The following is an 18,767-nucleotide window of genomic DNA, read 5'->3' as shown; positions in this document are numbered from 1 at the left end:
CTTACACATCTGGATACAACGACTGTGATAGCAACAGATGCTTCCGTCTGTGAAAAGAAAGCAGGTTTGGGCGTTGTAACACCATAAATAAATTGGTGTTTTTTCCATTCGGCTACCTGACTTCACACCTATCTTTAAGGCGGAATAATTGGTAATTGTTTAAGCTCTGCGCAAATTACCATAATCTCTGTAATCAGCCGTAACTTTAACTGATTGTCTGTCTGTTCTTCACTAACCACGTCCAAATTGTCAGATTCATTAGAAACTGTTTATTCTCTCCTTCCAAGCCACTTACATCTCGTTCGTTTAGTGTGTGTGCGAGGCCAGAAAAATGCAGCCTTAAACGAATATGTAGATGCACTACCAGTAGCATCCCACGATGCTCCTATAATGCCCATTTTACCTACGCCAGCTCTAATCACTGCGGCTCGACTCAGAAAAAATATTACTGCAAATAACTTTGCACTGTCATCTTTGCCAGCATATGATTTCTCGCATCTCAACTTTTCTTGGAACAACAAATGCTGCTCCATTAGAAAAATTTAAGTAACGATTACGAGACTATGGTGACGAGTCCCCCCACTGAACTTTTACCTCCACAGGACTTGTCTGGCTATATCCCCTCTGTGTCCTATATGCAATGAGAGTGAACCTCTTGAACACTTCTTTTTGATATGCCACCGGTCTATTAATCAAAGGAAAAGATTTTTAGACGAACCCTTCTAAAACTTGGCTTGAATTTGTCTCCTCCAGTAATTCCTTCCTTTGGGGTTGCCGTACTGGGTTACAGCCACAGGAGCGTTTGTGAAGCCCTCTGCATCTTTCTGCGCGAGACAAAAAGAATTTCATGATATAATTCTTCTTAATATTCATTATGCTCGCATAACTTCTTTCTGTAATAGTTAGATATCTGATCCTTCATATCTGTACTAGTAGACATATTAAAAGGCCCGTCACCAGGCCCCATAGCAAATTTCGGTTATACGTTGGAAGTTGTTACGTGTCCTCCAGAAAGCGTCCTGCCGCAAAAATTTTTCAAGTCGGCTCATAATAGCCGAGATGGAAACATTTCAGTGCCGCGAACCAAAGATTTCAGAGAGAGAGAGAGAGAGATAAGTGATTCTTGTGGGAAAGGAGAAAAGGCTGGCACTATCTTCTGCAACCCATGCGGGAGCACGGCTCAGCCCCAGCAGGGTGGGGAAGATGGGATTAAAAGAAAGAGAGGGTAGGAGGGAGAAAGGTAGAGGGTCGTCCCAGCAGCATCAGAGCAGCCCGGCCGGGAGGGCCCAGTGGGTTCAACCGGAGGAGTAGGCTGGAGGTAGACCGTATAGGAGGTGGCCCAGTAGAAGTAAAGTAGTGGCGGATCAGGAAGCCCGAGGTTGGGGGATGGCCGTTAGGCCATCCGTCTTTGTCGAAATTTCCTATAGTCTCGCCGAGAGCCCCGACGAGTCGAGGTACTCGACGACACTTAGGAAGGCCAGTAGCTGATTACGACAGGGGAAGAGGATATCTTCCTGTCGTGAACATGGGAGCCCAAGGCGGTGGAACTCTTGCAGAAGTCGGCCACGGTGCCGCAGGTGAGCAGGGCAGGCCAGCAGGAGGTGCTCCAGAGTCTCTGGTTCACCACAAGAGGCACAGGCTGGCGAGGTGGCTTTCCCAAGGCGGTGCCGGCGGGCTGCTGTCCAGTAGCAGCCAATTCGCAGTCGGAGCAGCAACGAGGCATCCCTTCGTAGGAGGCCGTGCTTTGGAAGAGGCCGTGGAAGCCGGCCCAGGGATACACATTTGCCCGGGTGGCAGGCGATGATGTGCCGGCGCAGCCTGTGTCTCGAGAAGTCTGCGGCCGTTACAGCAGGGCTGAGGGGGACGTTTGAGTGGTGGGCACTTTTTACAAGAGTGTCCGCCTCTTCATTGCCCGGTATCCCCACGTGTGCCGGTAGCCGATACAGGGATAGCATCCTGCGTCCTGAAGGGCCGTCAGTCTTGAAGAGAGCAGCGCAACCCCAAGGCTAGCCCTGTCAGGGTTCTGCAGGCAGAGCAGCGCCGCCTTGGAGTCGCAGAAGATGGCTGCTCGGGTCGCTGGTAGCTACTCTGCAAGTAGGTGCCCAGCCAGGTGAAGTCCTGCTAGCTCTGCTGCGGTAGACTTTGCGTGTCCCGGGAGACGGCACAGCTTGCTCTTTTGTAGGGCCGGTGCAGCGCAGGCTGCTGTGGAGGAGCCCGTCTCCGGTATCACGGATCCATCGACGAAGATGTGAAGCTGGTCCCCAAGTCTCTCTTGGAGGAGAGACGCTGCCGTCTGCTGCAGGGCACATGCTGGGGAATGGTTCTTCGAGACACCTGGCAGCTCGGTCGAAATAGAGATTGGTGGCCGATGTGGTGGGCGCTGCTGTACAGCCTTTGCAGGCGTGTCCCCTATGACTTCCTTAAAGAGGCCACACAGCCATCCCATGTGTGATGCTGGCCGGAAGCGTAGGCGGGTCAGCAGTGCTTGACTATCTGCGGCATGGTGCAGGCGATCAATGTGTCGTAGCACTTGTTGCAGGAAGAGTAATGATAGGGGCCAGGCACCTGCCTCAGCCAAAGTGGCGGTCACTTGTGAGGCTCGGGGAACGCAAAGACAGAGCCGTACTACTTACCGGTGCTGCAGCTTCAGTTTCCGCAGGCGGGGTGGGGGCAGCGCCCCAAGAGGGAGGGCATACAGTAGCCGTGAAGTGGCTGCAGCTTCAAATAGCTGCAGGGCCCACCTGGTGCTACAGCCCTGTCCATGGGCAAATAGCTGTGAGATCGCCTGCGTCTGGGCGCACAGGGCCTTGGTAGCCGGCAGCCAGGTCAGCCGATGGTCAATGCGCAGCCCCAGGTAGGTGACTGCCTTGCTCCGTGGGATCTGGACGCCCTCCAAGCGCAGCCGGGCAGCGGAGCGGTGGGCTGATGCTCTGGGATGCAGTAGCAAGGCCTCGGTCTTCCTGGCCGAGATGGTGAGGCCGATGCTGCACAAGTAGGCAGCCGCAGTGTCCAGGGCTCTCTGTAGGGCCGCACGTGCCTTGCGGATGTGTTGCGGTGGTCCCCGCACCCATAGGGCGATGTCGTCCGCGTAGATTGAGGACTGCACGGGGAAGTGAGGGTCGATCGGCAGGGCAGCAGGCAACCGGGTTCCACTGCATAGCGAGACTCCCTCTCCACTCGCCCCGTCTAGCCTATGCAAGTGAAATTCCTTCCCTGCGTTCTCCCATGCCTGACCTGCCTGACCTCGAGGGTCGCGCGACACGTACGTCACGGGCCCCGCCTTCACCTTTGTTTTTCTCCTCGCTTTCTTTTCGGCACTCCGCATTTCCGTTTACGGCGTCGCGCATGCGCTGTTGTCTTGTTCGCGCAGCGCACGATTTGGCGCGCTGTGCGCAAGGAAACATGAATAGCGGTGTAACTAAGTGCTACACGAATACTGAGGCAGAAAAAGCGGATCGCAGAGCATGATCACGCGTTGGAACACGGTGGAAAATGGCATAGTCTCGGTGCTTACGCACGTAACCGCACGACCGTGGGAACAAGCACACGAAGCGGAAGTACATCTCTCTTGCTTCGGTGCGAAGTAAGCAAAAACACGCAGACATTCCGTTTGTGTATTTTACTATTTGTCTAAACTTTAATTCGTCAATTCAAGCAACAGATCACAAGAATAACAGATGGTGCCTTGAATAATTCTCGAAGTCACGTGTCACTTCGAGCGACGTCACACTGCGGAGTCGAGAAGATAGGCGCAGGGACGCGACTATGTCATCCTCCGGCTTGGAGCGCTGCGGCCGCGATGAGAAGGAAAAACGGCGTTCTGTTTGAAATTTCAGATCTTTCCACGGCGCCTAGCGATGTAATACTTTGGAGACACGATCGTTATCGCTCAATTTATGCTCTGCGCTTCTCAGCTCAAAATCGCGAGACCTGGTGAGGGATCCTTTAAATCCCATTTACAAGATGCTTATTTCATTTCTCCTTCCTGTCCTAAAATAAGGACAAGGAAGATTGATAACCCTTTTTTGCCCCGCCCATGCATTACCCACAGTGGTTTGCACCACTTCACAGTGGCTAGCGAGAAATTTCGTTCGGGGGGGGGGGGGGGGGCTCACGTTGCAGAATTTGTGTAAGGATGAAATACATGAATGATAGCTGCGCTGACATTGCCAAAGATGCTGCAACCGAATTCTTGAACGGTGCGCAAAGTACAATATAATTTTTTTCATAAATAAGTATATTCGCATGTCCCAAAAATTCTGCCGAAATAGCTGATATGAATACTTCCATGTTTTTCGTCTACTTAATAATAAAGGAAATATCACACGAACTTCAGAACTATATCACTTCGAAACCAGTAAAGCAGTGCGTGCCGCTCATATGAAAAATATAAAGGCTGTGAAATGAACTAGTTCAGGACAAATGTTTTAATGAAACTTTGTCATTCAAGAGCCTTGTTTATATATTTGTGCATGTGCAACCGCCAGTGAAAAATCCCAATGACGCTGTCCTTTGTCCCTATGCATTGTGCAGGAGCAGCTGTCGCTGGTCGCATATTGTGAGTAATTGCACCGAAATTATAGTTGCAATGGCGGCCAAACAGGCCGCCAGTGGAATCTGAATCTGGCAACATTTAACACTAGAACGTTATCTAGTGAGGTGAGTGTAGCAGTGCTATTGGATGAATTAGAGAGCAGTAAATGGGATATAATAGGGCTAAGTGAAGTTAGGAGGACAAAAGAAGAATATACAGTGCTAAAAAGCGGGCACGTCCTGTGCTACCGGGGCTTAGCGGAGGGGCGAGAACTAGGAGTCGGATTCCTGATTAATGAGCATAAAGCTGGTAACATAGAGGAATGATAAAGCAATAACGAAAGGGTGGCAGGTCTTGTTGTGAAACTTAATAAGAGGTACAAATTGAAGGTCGTACAGGTCTACGCCCCTACATCCAGTCATGATGACCAGGAAGTCGAAAGCTTCTATGAAGACCTGGAATCAGCGATGGGTAAAGTCAAAACAATAACAATATACTGATGGGCGACTTCAATGCCAGGGTAGGCAAGAAGCAGGCTGGAGACAAGTCATTGAGGGAATATGGCATAGGCTCTAGGAATAGCAGGGGAGAGTTATTAGTAGAGTTTGCAGAACAGAATAATATGCGGATAATGAATACCTTCTTCCGCAAGCGGGATAGCCCAAAGTGTACGTGGAGGAGCCCGAATGGCGAGACTAGAAATGAAATAGACTTTATACGTTGCGCTAATCCTGGCATCATACAAGATGCGGATGGGCTCGGCAAGGTGCGCTGCAGTGACCATAGGATGGTAAGAACTCGAATTAGCCTAGACTTGAGGAGGGAACGGAAGAAACTGGTACATAAGAAGCTGATCAATGAGTTAGCGGCAAGAGGGAAAATATAGGAATTCTGCATTAAGCTACTGAAGACGTATTCAGCTTTAACTCAGGAAGGGTACCTTAGTGTTGAAGATAGGAACGACAATCTTATGGGCATCAATAAGGAGTTTGCAATATAAGTCGGTGGTAACTACGTTAGACAGGATACCAGTAAGCTATCGCAGGAGACGAAAGATCTGATCAAGAAACGCCAGTGTATGAAAGCCTCTAACCCTACAGCTAGAATAGAATTGGCAGAAATTTCCAAGTTAATCAACATGCGTAAGACAGCTGACATAAGGAAATATAATATGGATAGAATCAAATAAGCTCTCAGGAACGGAGGAAGCCTAAAAGCAGTGAATAAGAAACTAGAAATAGGCAAGAATAAGATGTATGCGTTAAGAGACAAAGCCGGCAATATTATTTCTAATATGGATAAGATAGTTCAAGTGGCTGAGTTCTATAGAGATTTATACAGTACCAGTGGCACCCACGACGATAATGGAAGAGAGAATAGTCTAGAGGAATTTGAAATGCAGCAAGTAATGACGGAAGAATTAAAAAAGCCTTGGGAGCTATGCAAAGGGGGAAGGCAGCTGGGGAAGATCTGATAACCGCAGATTTGTTAAAGGATGGTGGGCAGATTGTTCTAGCAAAACTGGCCACTCTGTATACGCAATGTCGCATCACCTCGAGCGTACCGGAATCTTGGAAGAACACTAACATAATCCTAATCCTTAGAAAAGGGACGCCAAAGACTTAAAAAATTATAGACCCATCAGTTTGGTGTCCGTTGCCTACAAAGTATTTACTAAGGTAATCGCAAACAGAATCAGGAACACTTTAGACTTCTATCAACCAAAGGACCAGGCAGGATTCCGTAAAGGCTACTCAACAATAGACCATATTCACACTATCAATCAGGTGATAGAGAAATGTGCGGAATATAACCAACCCTTATATATAGCTTACAGTGATTACGAGAAAACGTTTCATTCTGTCGAAACCTCAGCAGTCATGGAGTCATTGCGCAATCAGGGTGTAGACGAGCGGTATGTAAAAATATTGAAAGACATCTATAGCGGCTCCACAGCCACCATAGTCCTCCATAAAGCAAGCAACAAAATCCCAATAAAGAAAGGCGTCCGGCAGGAAGATACGATCTCTCCAATGCTATTCACAGCGTGTTTACAGGAGGTATTCAGAGACCTGGATTGGGAAGAATTGGGGATAAGAGTTAATGGATAGTGCCTTAGTAACTTGCGATTCGCTGATGACATTGCCTTGCTTAGTAACTCAGGGGACCAATTGCAATGCATGCTCACTGACCTGGAGAGGCAAAGCAGAATGGTGGGTCTAAAAATTAATGTGCAGAAAACTAAGTTATGTTCAACAGTCTCTGAAGAGAACAGCAGTTTACGATAGGTAGCGAGACACTGGAAGTGGTAAGGGAATACATCTACTTAGGGCAGGTAGCGACCGCGGATCCGGATCATGAGACTGCAATAATCAGAAGGGTAAGAATGGGCTGGCGTGCGTTTGGCAGGCATTCTCAGATCATGAACTGCAGGTTGCCATTATCCCTCAAGAAAAAAGTGTATAACAGCTGTGTCGTACGAGTACTCACGTACGGGGCAGAAACCTGGAGGCTTACGAAAAGGGTCCTACTTAAATTGAGGACGACGCAACGAGCTATGGAAAGAAGAATGACGTGTGTAACGTTAAGGGATAAGAAAGGAACAGATTCGGTGAGGGAACAAACGCGAGTTAATGACATCTTAGTTGAAATCAAGAAAAAGAAATGGACATGGGCAGGACATGTAATGAGGAGGAAAATAACCGATGGTCATTAAGGGTTAGGGACTGGATTCCAAGGAAAGGAAAGCGTAGCAGGGGGCGGCAGAAAGTTAGGTTTTGCGGATGAGATTAAGAAGTTTGCAGGGACAACATGGCCACAATGAGTACATGAACGGGGTAGTTGGAGAAGTATGGGAGAGGCCTTTGCTCTGCAGTGGGCGTAACCAGGTTGATGACGATGATGATAGTTGCAACAGAGAGCACATTTAAAAACCATCAGTTGTGCAAAATATACGAGGGCTAATCAAAAGAAAGTGAGCCAATGCGAATGCATGACGGGTACTTCATTTAAAAGTAGTCTCCATGAGGATTTAGACATTTGTCCCACTGACTAACAAATCGCGTGATTTTCGTCTCATAAAACTCCTTGGGTTGTTGGTTCAAAAAGTCTGTAACTGACTCTTTCACGTCATCGTCCCACACGAATGTTGTGCCATGCTCCAATATGTGGAAACCGCAAGGCAGCAGGTCTGGGCTGTGTGATAGATGTTTCAGCGTTTCCTATTTGAAGTTCGCCAGTTTTGTGTTAACCCCATCACCGACGTGGGGACGGGCATTGTCGTGGAGCAACATGACCCCATTCGCCAATTTGCCACGTCGTTTGTTCTTGATTGCGACACGCAGCCGATCCGGCGTTTTCATAATATTAAAAACGATTGATAGTATCTCCAGGTTTCGCAAATTCGATCAGTAATGACCCCTCATGATCGAAAAAAAGAAGTCATCACCTTTCCGACGGAAATCACGGCCTTTGCTTTTTGGGGGAGTGGTGAATTCGAATGTCTCCACTGTAAGCTCTGCCTTCTCGTTTCAGGCTCGTAGTAGTTGCAACCGTGATTGATCCACGGTCACTATTGCAGACAAGAAGTCGTCACCCTCATTGTGATAGCGGACCAGATGAGTCAATGCAGTGCCGACCCTCTCCGTCTTCTGGCGGTGGTTGAAAATCTTGGGTATGCACTGCGCACACAAGGGCCGATAACCGAGATGTTCGTGAATTATGGCGTGAACCGAATCGGGACTGATGTTCAGACGCTCTGCCAATTCATCGATACTCATCCTCCGTTCCTGTCTATTCAGCTCATAAAGCTTTGCAATAGTATTGGAGGTGATTGCGCGGCGCGTTTGGCCCGGTCTTAGATCGTCTTTGCAACTTTCACGACCTTCTTTGAACCGTTTGCTGCAACGCTTTACAATACAGTGGCCAGTGAAATGCAATGTTCAACGTACACGGAAGCCATACAGCGACTAATTTCTGTTTGGGAACCACCTTCAGCTGTCTAAAACCTCACGACACCACGCTGTTCAACTTTTGGATCGTCCACTATGTAACGCCATCACGTTCAACCCAGTGTATGAGAGCATTAAAGCACATTTATACTCACACCTGCGTGTCACTTTTGTAAATGACAGATGCCTGTGTGCTACGCGCATGCCTCGCAGATAATGAACAGAACTATTATTGCGCGGGGTGGGTTGGCTCACTTTCATTTGACTCTCCCTCGCACATTAGAAATGCGAAGATACAATGGAATATACAAATGCGAAGGTACAGCTTGATAAAGGGCAAAATTGTCACTTGGAGCAAAGTTCGCTACACATGTACACGAAACCTTGCAACAAGATATTTAAATATAGTTACGCCCTTGGGACTTTATACGGAATATGAGGGCGATGGTGACGGCAGGAATGCGCTTGGAGTATTGATATTATTGCTATCGCAATAATATAATAAGAGTATCCGGCAAATGAAGCGTCCCATGGCTCATTACTTCGAAAATGAGGTAACAAAATCGAACTTTCACCATGCGACAATTCTCTGTGCCGCAGCAATGTCTTTTTTTCTTTTGTGAGGCCGGGGCACCGATATGGAATAACGCAAAGGAAATCAAGTTGGCCAAAATCGTATACCTAGTTTGTGCGCCTAATGTGGCTACCGAAGTAATATCGAAGAAAACGTGTCTGAGACGCTTGGCCCACACAGAACCATACGTATACTCTAAGGTATCCTACATCGGCGAGATAATATTTTCCGGAGAAGTTGCGCTCAAGCGAACGTGTTGCAATCCGTCGAGACTCCACAGTGATGGCGTTGAGCAACCATTGTATTTTTTCTCGTAAGCTAGCCAGGAAGCGTCCAAAACTCTGCCAGGCGAAAATCCACCCGGTCAGAGAAAAACAAACGTGCACCGAAGTGCGCCTTGCGGTGTACGGGGCAACACGATAAAAACGCATGCGCCCTGGCTGGCTCTGGCCGCCCGCGGGCAGCGAGAACAAGAAAATTGAAGAGGCTCAATGTGTCCTCGCGAATAAACTTCAAAGTAGAAAAATAAATAAGAACTTAGTTACCTTTGCTGGCTTTAGTGTCTTGACATTGATGCGTTGGCGCAGGTGCAAAAAATGGCGATATTCTTTTCTGTGACATGGCGGCACAAATGAACCATCACAAAGCTTCGTTTCATCGAACCTTGGTGCGTGCTTTGTCAACTTGTCTGATAGTGTGTTGATTTGGCTTGTCTCGTTGTATGGTCCGATCTATGACTTTAGAAAAGTAATGCACCTTTGGCGTCATATGTTTATAACATCAAACCCACAAAGTTCCGGAATTAAAAGTGTAAAGCACTACTTTGGAAATGTCAATGCATCTTCCACATCAGATGTTCATGCAAAGTTTATACTCATAAAGTTTCGGAAATCAAATCCGCGCGCTCCGTGGATTCCGTGGCCTCCGCGAGATGCCGCGACGAGCCCGCTCGCCATCAAAACACCCTTAAAACTTTGTGTTTGTATGGGGCTCCTTGTGTTATGTGACACTGGTGCATGGGCTCTGCCACGAAATCCAGCCCAAGTTCGCAAAGTCCGCGCTGAAATGTCTTTTCGAGCGTGAAAAATACATTTTAGACAAAATCCAGAATGATATCCGGCGCCGAGGGTTGTTTTGGTCGGCGGTGCATGACAGCACGAAAAAATTCCGGGAGGGGGAGGGCACTGGAGCCTCATAACCTCCCTTTCCCCCCCCCCCCCCCCTGGTTACGCCCCTGCCACTTCACTAGGGATAGATAGATAGAACAACTTTACTGAAGAATAAAACGCTCAATGGTTGGAGCCCCTAGACAAGGGCCCCACTGGCTTCCGCACGCTGTTTCGCTTGTCGGATGATGGCCCTTTGGACCTCTTCCTGTGAGCTGGACAGCGCCGCCTCCCATTGTGTATGATCCGTAATTTCTGTGTTTGTCTTTTGTGTATATGCCGTGCATGCCCATGAGATGTGGTCTAAGGTTGGCGTGGCTCCGCACCATGGGCATGTGTCCGCATATCTTTCAGGGTGGATTTTATGGAGAATGTGCAGGTTGTTATATGTATACGTTTGCAGCTTTCTCCATATAACCTGTTCTTCCTTACTAAGGTTTTTATCTGGGGGTGGTAGCTTCATTCTATTTCCTCTGTGGTAGTTTAAAATTGCAGAGTAGTTCTGGTCAATCGGGATCAGGTCTTCAGAGGTGTCCTGTGAGCACCCGTGGTGTGTAGCATGCGCACGAGCTACTCTGTCAGCCTCTTCGTTTCCCTTGATTCCCTCATGACTGGGTACCCATATAAGGTGAAATCTGGCTCGGGGTTTTATATCTCGTAGAATCCTATAGGCTGCGGTGCATACTCGTCCCCTGAGGTAGCTTCTGCATGCCGCTTGAGAGTCTGATAGGATGGTTATTTGTTGTTGGATTGGTTCCGTCGCTTTGATAGCAAGGGCTATTGCGATTTCTTCTGCTTCCACGATAGTGGTGTTGCGAGTGGAGGCGCTAATGATTTCTCTGCCCAAATAGTCAGTGACAGCAGCTACCGTTCTTTTCTGCCTGCCTGGGTATCTTGCCGCGTCCACGAAGCGGGAGTTTGGTTTGTCGCCGTGCGTTTTCTCAATGTATGCAGCTCTGGCTTCTCTTCTGCCTGCATGTAGAGTTGGGTCCATATTTCTGGGTATTGGCGCCACTTTGATGCTGTTTCTGACTATTGTGGGGATGGGTTTAGCTTGGTTGTGTTTTTCTAGGAACTCGTGATACCCGAGTCTGCCAAGGAGTTTCCTACCCGCGGTCGTTTGTGCAAGTCTGTTTCTTTGAGTTATCAGTTGAGCTTCTGCCAGTTCTTCGAATGTATTATGAATTCCAAGAGACATGAGCTTTTCGGTTGAGGCGCATTGCGGAATTTGTAGGGCGATCTTGTATGCTTTCCGTAAGCACGAATTGATCGCATCCCTCTCTGTTTTCGTTAGCTCGTAATACGGCAAGCTGTAAATGAAGCGGCTAACCACCAGACTTCTGATTAGGTGAAGGGTGTCTGATTCCTTCATCCCCGTCCTTTTAGTGGCTACCCGCTTTATCATTCTTGAGACTTGTTGTGTTGCCGTCTTGATGAGGTTAAGCCCGTGTTGGCAGTGTTGATTTGATTGTAGCCACATGCCCAGTACCCGGATTGTGGTCTTCTCAGGTATTGCATCATTGCCAAGTCTGATTTCCAGTTTAAGGGCAGGGTCCGTCGGGACGTTACGATTTCCTTTCCCTCTCCAGACTCGTATAATCTCAGATTTCTCTGACGCGCATTGCAGCCCTCTGGCTCGCACGTATGTCTCGATTTCACAGGCAGCTGCTTGTAATCGTTCTTCTTTTTCACGTAGCGACCCGGTGACACACCAGACTGTAATATCATCCGCATATAGGGCGTGCTGGATACCTGGGATGGCTTGTAGTTTCCTTGCAAGGCCTATCATCGCCACGTTAAATAGCGTTGGCGAGATCACTGCGCCCTGGGGAGTGCCCTTGTTGGGTACCTTGAAGGTCTTGATTTCTACTGCGCCAAATTTAATCTCAGCGGTTCGTTGGTTTAAAAAGCTGCGAACATAGTTGTATATCCGCTCTCCGCAGTTTGTTTCAGCCAGGCCATCGAGTATTCCTTGATGGCTTACGTTATCAAAAGCGCCCTTTATGTCGATGGCCATGACAACGTGTTCGCTTGATCTTGGTATATTTGTTAGGACTTCTTCCTTCAACTGTAGGAGGATGTCTTGAGTTGAGAGCTTGGGTCTGAATCCAAACATAGTGTCTGGAATGATTTCATTGTCCTCTAAGTAGTTTTGTAATCTAGAATTCACAATTCTTTCAAATAGTTTCCCCAGACAGGAAGTTAGGGAGATTGGTCTAAGGTTACTAATTGCTAATTTCTTGCCAGGCTTGGGAATTAAAACTATTTGAGCGTGCTTCCACTCCCTTGGAATAGTACCCTGTTGCCAATGTTCATTAATAAAGGTAGTATACGCCTGTAAAGCCTCATCGCTTAGGTTTCTAATCATGGAGTTAGATATCTGGTCTTTGCCTGCCGCTGTGTTTCGGGTCATTTTCGCTATGGCAGCTCTAACTTCTTCGATGGAGATGGGTTCATCGAGTTCAGGGTGAGGCGCTCCCCCGTATTTCCTCTCACAGGGTGCGGGAGATGGGTCTGTTCCGAAGCACTTGTTATATAATTCTTCTTTGAGTTCTTGTTCTGTTCCTGGGTACGTATGGATTAGCCGTTCCACCGCTTTACAGCCCTCGTTCTTGGTTTTGGTTGGTTCCAGAATTGCTCTTAGTATGCGCCAAGTTTTTGCGGTACTCAATGTGCCATTAAGGGAGTCACAGAAGCGTTCCCAATTGGACGTAGCTAGTTGCGTTGCGTACTCCTCCGCTTTGCGGGTGATTTCTGCAATGCGTACTTTTAGCTTCCGGTTCTGTGACTGTCGCTTCAATCTTTTTGTTAGTCCTCTGCGTGCCTCCCAGAGATGCAGTAAGTGAGGGTCTATCTCAGGTATATCACATGTGCGGGCTAGTTTTTTTGTGACTTTATCCTTTTGTGTTCTTAAATTTTCACACCACTTACTTAAATCATCGATTGTGGTGCTTTGTTGGCTTTGCAGCCGGCGGTATTTCACCCAGTCGGTAATTTTGGCTATTCCTATGTGTCGTTTGATTTTCCCAGTCCGAATTGTGGTGCTGATGATGTAATGGTCGCTGCCTAAATCGTTTAGGGTGTTTATCCATTGCGCATCTTCACAATTCTGCACTATCGTGAGGTCAGGGCTGGTGTCCATGCTCACACTGTTGCCCTGTCTAGTGGGCACTGCAGGATCCGTTATAATTGTCATGTCGAGTTGTTCCGTTTGTTCTAGAATGTTTCTGCCCTTAGCGTCCTGTTTTGGGTATCCCCAACTAGGATCTTTGGCATTGAAATCACCTACTATCACGAGTGGTCTTCCCTTTACCAGGCGGGCAGTTTCCTGGAGGAGGCTGTCAAACTTTGTATTTCTCTGGCTTGGTGGACTATAAATGTTTAGTATAAAGGCACTCTTTTTGTTCAGGCCTTTATATATGATTTCTATTAATAAATGCTTAATATCCGTGTCAGTAAAAGGATCATGTTTGATTGCGGTGATCGATTTCGCTACCAAAGTAGCTATTGCTTTCTCCGAATCCGGGTGTGTGTACACCTCGTATCCCTGAAGGTTTGGAGGGGATCCGACTTCCTGAAGGGCTATGACAGCTGGTGGCTCACTCTGTGAGCTCACCAGCTGTGTCAAAAGTCCCCTTTTCCGTCGGTATCCACGACAGTTCCACTGCCAGATTTCGCAATTTTCCGTAATAGTTGGTTGATGTTTAGGCATGGTTGCTTTCCTGTGCAATGGCTACTAGCCCTGGTCTGGCGTATGGCTTCTCGGCTCTCTCTCTAATGTTAGCTCCGGTAATTTGCTTACGCACCGTTTTCATGATTTCAATTTGCAGAGCCTGGAGTTTTTTGTCGGACTTCACTTCAAACTCAGACATTTGTTGCGTTAGTTGTTGTGTTATTTGGACTGACACCTGTTGGGTTATCTGTTCTGCTAATGATGGTAACAGTTGTTGGAAAGTCTCTTGGATTCGTGTCTGGAGTGTTTCGACCGACTGTAATCTAGGGCGCTTTTGGGGTGCTGGTACAGCTTGCCCCGAAGCTTGCTCTGACTGGTCCGGTTTAGCCTGTGTGTTCTGTTGCTGCGACTGCATTTGCTTTAGTAGCGCATTCTCACGCTCTAGGTCGCCTAAGCGAACTCTCATGAGTTCTAGCTCTCGTTCTAGGCGCGTTATCTGTGCAGTTGTTTGAGGTGTGGGTTGGGAGGCTATTGCTGACCAGCTCACCTTGTTTTTGTCGCCTTCATTCTTCGGACATTGTTTCTTGTTCTTCTGATGGTTGGTGCTTTGCTTCTCCTCTTGTTTTCTGCCCTGAGAGTTGGATCGGCCTCGGGAGGTCGACCTGGTACGCGAGCGGGATCTCTCCCGCGAGTCAGAGTTCTCTCGATCCGAACTGAGCCACCTCTTCTTGGGGGTCCCTGTCACGTGGTTACGTTGTCTCATGCGCTGTCTTCCCCTTTGCGGGACGCGCTTCAGTTTTTTGGTGCACTCTTGTGCCGCTGTAGGATGAGCTCCCCCGCACAGGGCACACTTGGGCTCACACTCATGGTCCGCTGGTGGGTCGCGGAGGCCACATTTCGCACAAGCCTTGACAGTTGGTGTTGGACAGACATCCGTCCTATGTCCTTGATTTTGGCATATCTTGCAGTATTGTCGAGTGGGTTGGTAGGGTATACATGGCGTCTCACCACCGTAGTAATATACGTAGCGTGGCACGATGGGGCCATCGAACGTCAGCACTGCCGTCCTCGATTTGCCAAGCATACGGGCGTAGAGTATTCGTACCCCTTGCGTCCGCACTCTTAGGTTGTGTATGAGTTCGTCTTCTGTAGTGCCAGGCTCCAGTCCATGTATGACTCCCTTAAGGAGGTTGTCGGGAGTGGAGATGTATGTGTTCACAGAATGTCGGTTGCCTCGCAGCTCCAGCTCCTTGATCCTCAGGATCCGTTCCGCTGTTCGTTCTTCGGGAACAAGAACAAGAGAGCTCTGGCTGCTCGCTGCTGCTAGGGGGCTGATCACCTTCAGTCAAATCTTACTGCATTTGGTGGAGGTTGCTGGAATCCCTTAAGTCACCTTGGAGCTCCGGACTCGTACGTTGCCCACCAATACTATGAATGACGCGACCAACGCTCCGACTGGACCAATGGCTGCCCCTGTCAGTTGCGCCGGCGTTCTCCATTAGCGCTACCCTGCCACCTTCAGCGTAACTGGAAAACATGACGTCGAAGACGGGCTGTGTAATGAATGTGTAATCAATGTGTAAGAGCTCACAATAAGTGGGGCGACCAGACAAAACTGAATAAAGTCGTATTTTACCTTGCTGACGTCGCAAACCTGTGGGTCAGAAATCACGAATCTGACATCTCTGGAGCTGGTCCGCATTCAAGACACATCTCGCCAAAGTGTTTGGCCGCCCGGCTGTCCGCAAGCTACGCGCCGACGAACTGCGTCTATGCCAGCGAGAACAGCAGCCGCGGGCGAGAATTTTCTTGAGTATATTGAGAATCCATGGGATATATGCAGCCGTTTTACTCGAAGGATGACGGAGGATGAGAATATCAAACATATTCTGAAGGGTATCGAGGATGACGCATTTCAAATGCTGCTTGCCACGAGTCCCACCAGTGTCGTCGTTCTCGTCAACTTGAGTCAGAGTTTCGATGAATTGCGCCGCCAACGTAACGTCGCCCGCCAAAACGTCCCTCAGGATGACTCCGTCTCGCTCATTGCAGTTGCCGCTGGCCATGCCAATCCTTCTTCTCTCGTCCTTCAGCTCAAGGATTTCATTCGCGAAGAAGTGGCCCGCCAGCTATCGCTGCTCCCTCACATCCAGGAGCCTGCCCGAACACGGGGTCCGGTCGTGAGACAAGCCAGCTAAGCCCAGATATCTGACGCGCTTTCCTCCGTTCGCCCACCAGCTTCTGTGACGGTACCGCTCTCTTATGCCGACTACCCGCCTATATATTCACATATACGACAGCACCGCTCTCTTACGTCAACTAATCGTCGCGGGTCGCACCTCCGCCACTCAACTACGCTGTCACGATCGCAAGGCCAGCCCCACTGTGATATTCCACCCCACCAACAACGCACCGTGTTCCCCTTGCTCTCGTTCCATGGCAGTTACATCAACTTCTTCGTCGAGCCGACACGTGGAGCACGCCAAGCAGGCCTATTTGCTTCGACTGTGGAATTGCTGGTCGCGTTATGCGCTTCCGTCGTCGTAACATGTGAGCTAACCATGGTGCCTTCAACCAGCTTCGATACGCGCCACAACATGCCGCCAAGAATCGTTGCCGAGATGCCGCTGACTCGCCGACGAGACGCTTCGATCTTAACCGCCGTTCAGACAGTCGCCGTTCTCCTTCTCCACGTTGGCGGTCGCTGTCACCTATGCGTCGTCGGCCACCTGCTGCCGAGGGAAATTGATTAGTGTAGTTCTTGAGGCAAAAACTGCAAGCTCATCGAAATTTCTAAGACCTCAATTTTCACCGAAGAATGTCGTTGACGTCAATGTTGAGGTAACATCCGCGCAAGTGCTTGTCGATACCGGGACCGCCGTTCCCGTCATCCATGAAAATCTTTGCCGCAAGCTGAAAAAAGTCACGAGCTCTCTATCTGGCATGACACTACACTGCTAGCGCGCAACACATTCATCGTACAGCTGTATGCAGCGTCCGTGTAGTCATCGAAAACGTTTTGTACATCATCGAGTTAATTGTGTTGTCATCCTGTTCTCATGATCTCATCCTCGGGTGGAACTTCCTGTCGCGTCATAGTGCCATCATCGATCGTTCTCGTGCTCAAGTGGCCTTTTCGCTGCTATGTGACTCACCATCGGTGGTGCCGACTTCAGTGTTCGCAGTCTTCATTGATGCTGACACTGATATACCTCCGGTGACGTCGGTGCTTGTGATCTTGTCGTGTGCTGCCGTGCCATAACCAACTGTGGCGTTTACGCTATCTTACACGCTTGCTGACCGCAAGGACTTATTTCTCCCGTTCGCCATCCTCACCCTTAGGTCTGAATCCGTTTTGATACCAATACGTAATCCGCACCCGTATCCAGTGACCACGTTGCGTGGTGAGACCTTAGGATTTGTGCAAGCTGTCACGTGTATTGAAGACCTTGACGTTCACGGTGGCGCCACCCGTTTACATCTGGGGCACTATAACGTAAACCTATTCCAAACTTTGCTATTCCAAGTCTGTAATCAGCCCTCAGCGATTGGTCCAAAAACCTGTCCGTCACCCGGCGTCACGAAAACCGCGATAGCTCCCCATCTGATATGACGTGTACACACCGATTATGGATGATTTCACAGAACAAAAGACAAATAGTTATTTCTGATTCTACGCCTTTCCGCCATTAGCCGTCGGCTATTGGTCAAAAGTTTTCGGGCTGCACCCACTTCACCTTCCTGTCACGCGACTTCACAAAACCGCAAAAGCTCACCGCGTCAAAGTGACGTGTACGCGGTAAAGATGCACTAATATGCCTAAAAAAACTGAATTTTCTTCTAAATAGCCGCAGGATGCCCCGTTCCGAAAATAATAAAAGATGGCTGCCGCTGATCGCTCAGGCAGTGGCTACTAGCACCTGCCGGAGAGCATGGGTTTGTGTATAATAAAACATTTTACGTGACCGTGCAATCTTTTCGAGCACTTTAGGCACGTTTACGACCTCCTTCTGCCAATTCCTCTTTGCTGAGGATCCGTTTTAGCGTCATACTTAAGTTTTCGTTGCATGCCGCCGCGATTTTCGACCAGCCACAGCAAGCTAAGTAAGGGAAATCGGACCAATCGCAGACGCCGGCACCACCCTTCTCACCCGTTTATCGATTTTCAGTGCAGTTGCTGGGCCCCATCAAATCCCTCTCCACTTGAGCGTGTTCCTCGCCTCTTGTCAGCCAATTAGATAAGACGAGCCGCTCAGTGTAGGCAATGTTATTCGTTTTTCAAGCGAAGAAAAGCTACTTCCTATGAACGAGGAGAGCGTTTGAGTGGTCTGTTCAGACAACCCTGCGGATGACCGCCCGATGCTTGCTTCGGCGGTTACGCAAATTTGACGTCAGGACATTGGAATAAAGATATATTGGAATAGTTTTACGCTATAGAGCCCTACCTTCAGCAGTTTTCGACAACGCCATCGCCGCAGACCTTTAGCCTCTTATCGCACTCAATTTCTTGCTCTACTGAATGAGTTCGTTTCTTCGTTCGACTGCAACGAACCATCTTTGGGTCGCACGACAAGTGTCTCCCATACTATCGACACCGGTTCCCAGGCCCCCTTGCGACAGCGTGCGTATTGCGTTTCCGCAGAAGAGCGCCCAATTATCACGGGACAAGTGGACGACAGGCTGCAGCGTGGCGTCATTCAGTCTTCTCAAAGCCCTTGGTCGTTACCTGTCGTCCTAGTGCGCAAAAAAAATGACCGTGCTCGATTTTGTACCGATTATCGCCGCCTAACCAGGATCATGAGAAAAGACGTTTACCCACATGCCTCGGATCGACAACGCTCTTGATTGTCTGCATGGCGCCGAATACTTC

General features: G+C 48.8%; 1 long non-coding RNA gene across 1 annotated transcript in view; it reads right to left on the bottom strand.

Moving 5' to 3' along the window:
- The window catches only part of LOC142580012 (uncharacterized), a 42,461-nt gene that overhangs the window by 18,547 nt on the left and 5,147 nt on the right, over positions 1-18,767 (bottom strand). The window contains exon 3 of the long non-coding RNA XR_012827524.1: positions 719-824. This is a non-coding gene — a long non-coding RNA (uncharacterized LOC142580012). The remainder of the gene's footprint in view (positions 1-718; positions 825-18,767) is intronic.

The sequence above is a fragment of the Dermacentor variabilis genome, chromosome 4 (assembly GCF_050947875.1).
Source record: "Dermacentor variabilis isolate Ectoservices chromosome 4, ASM5094787v1, whole genome shotgun sequence".
Taxonomy (NCBI): domain Eukaryota; kingdom Metazoa; phylum Arthropoda; class Arachnida; order Ixodida; family Ixodidae; genus Dermacentor; species Dermacentor variabilis.
The sequence above is the reverse complement of the archived record's forward strand: the minus strand, read 5'-3'. Positions and strand labels throughout refer to the sequence as shown.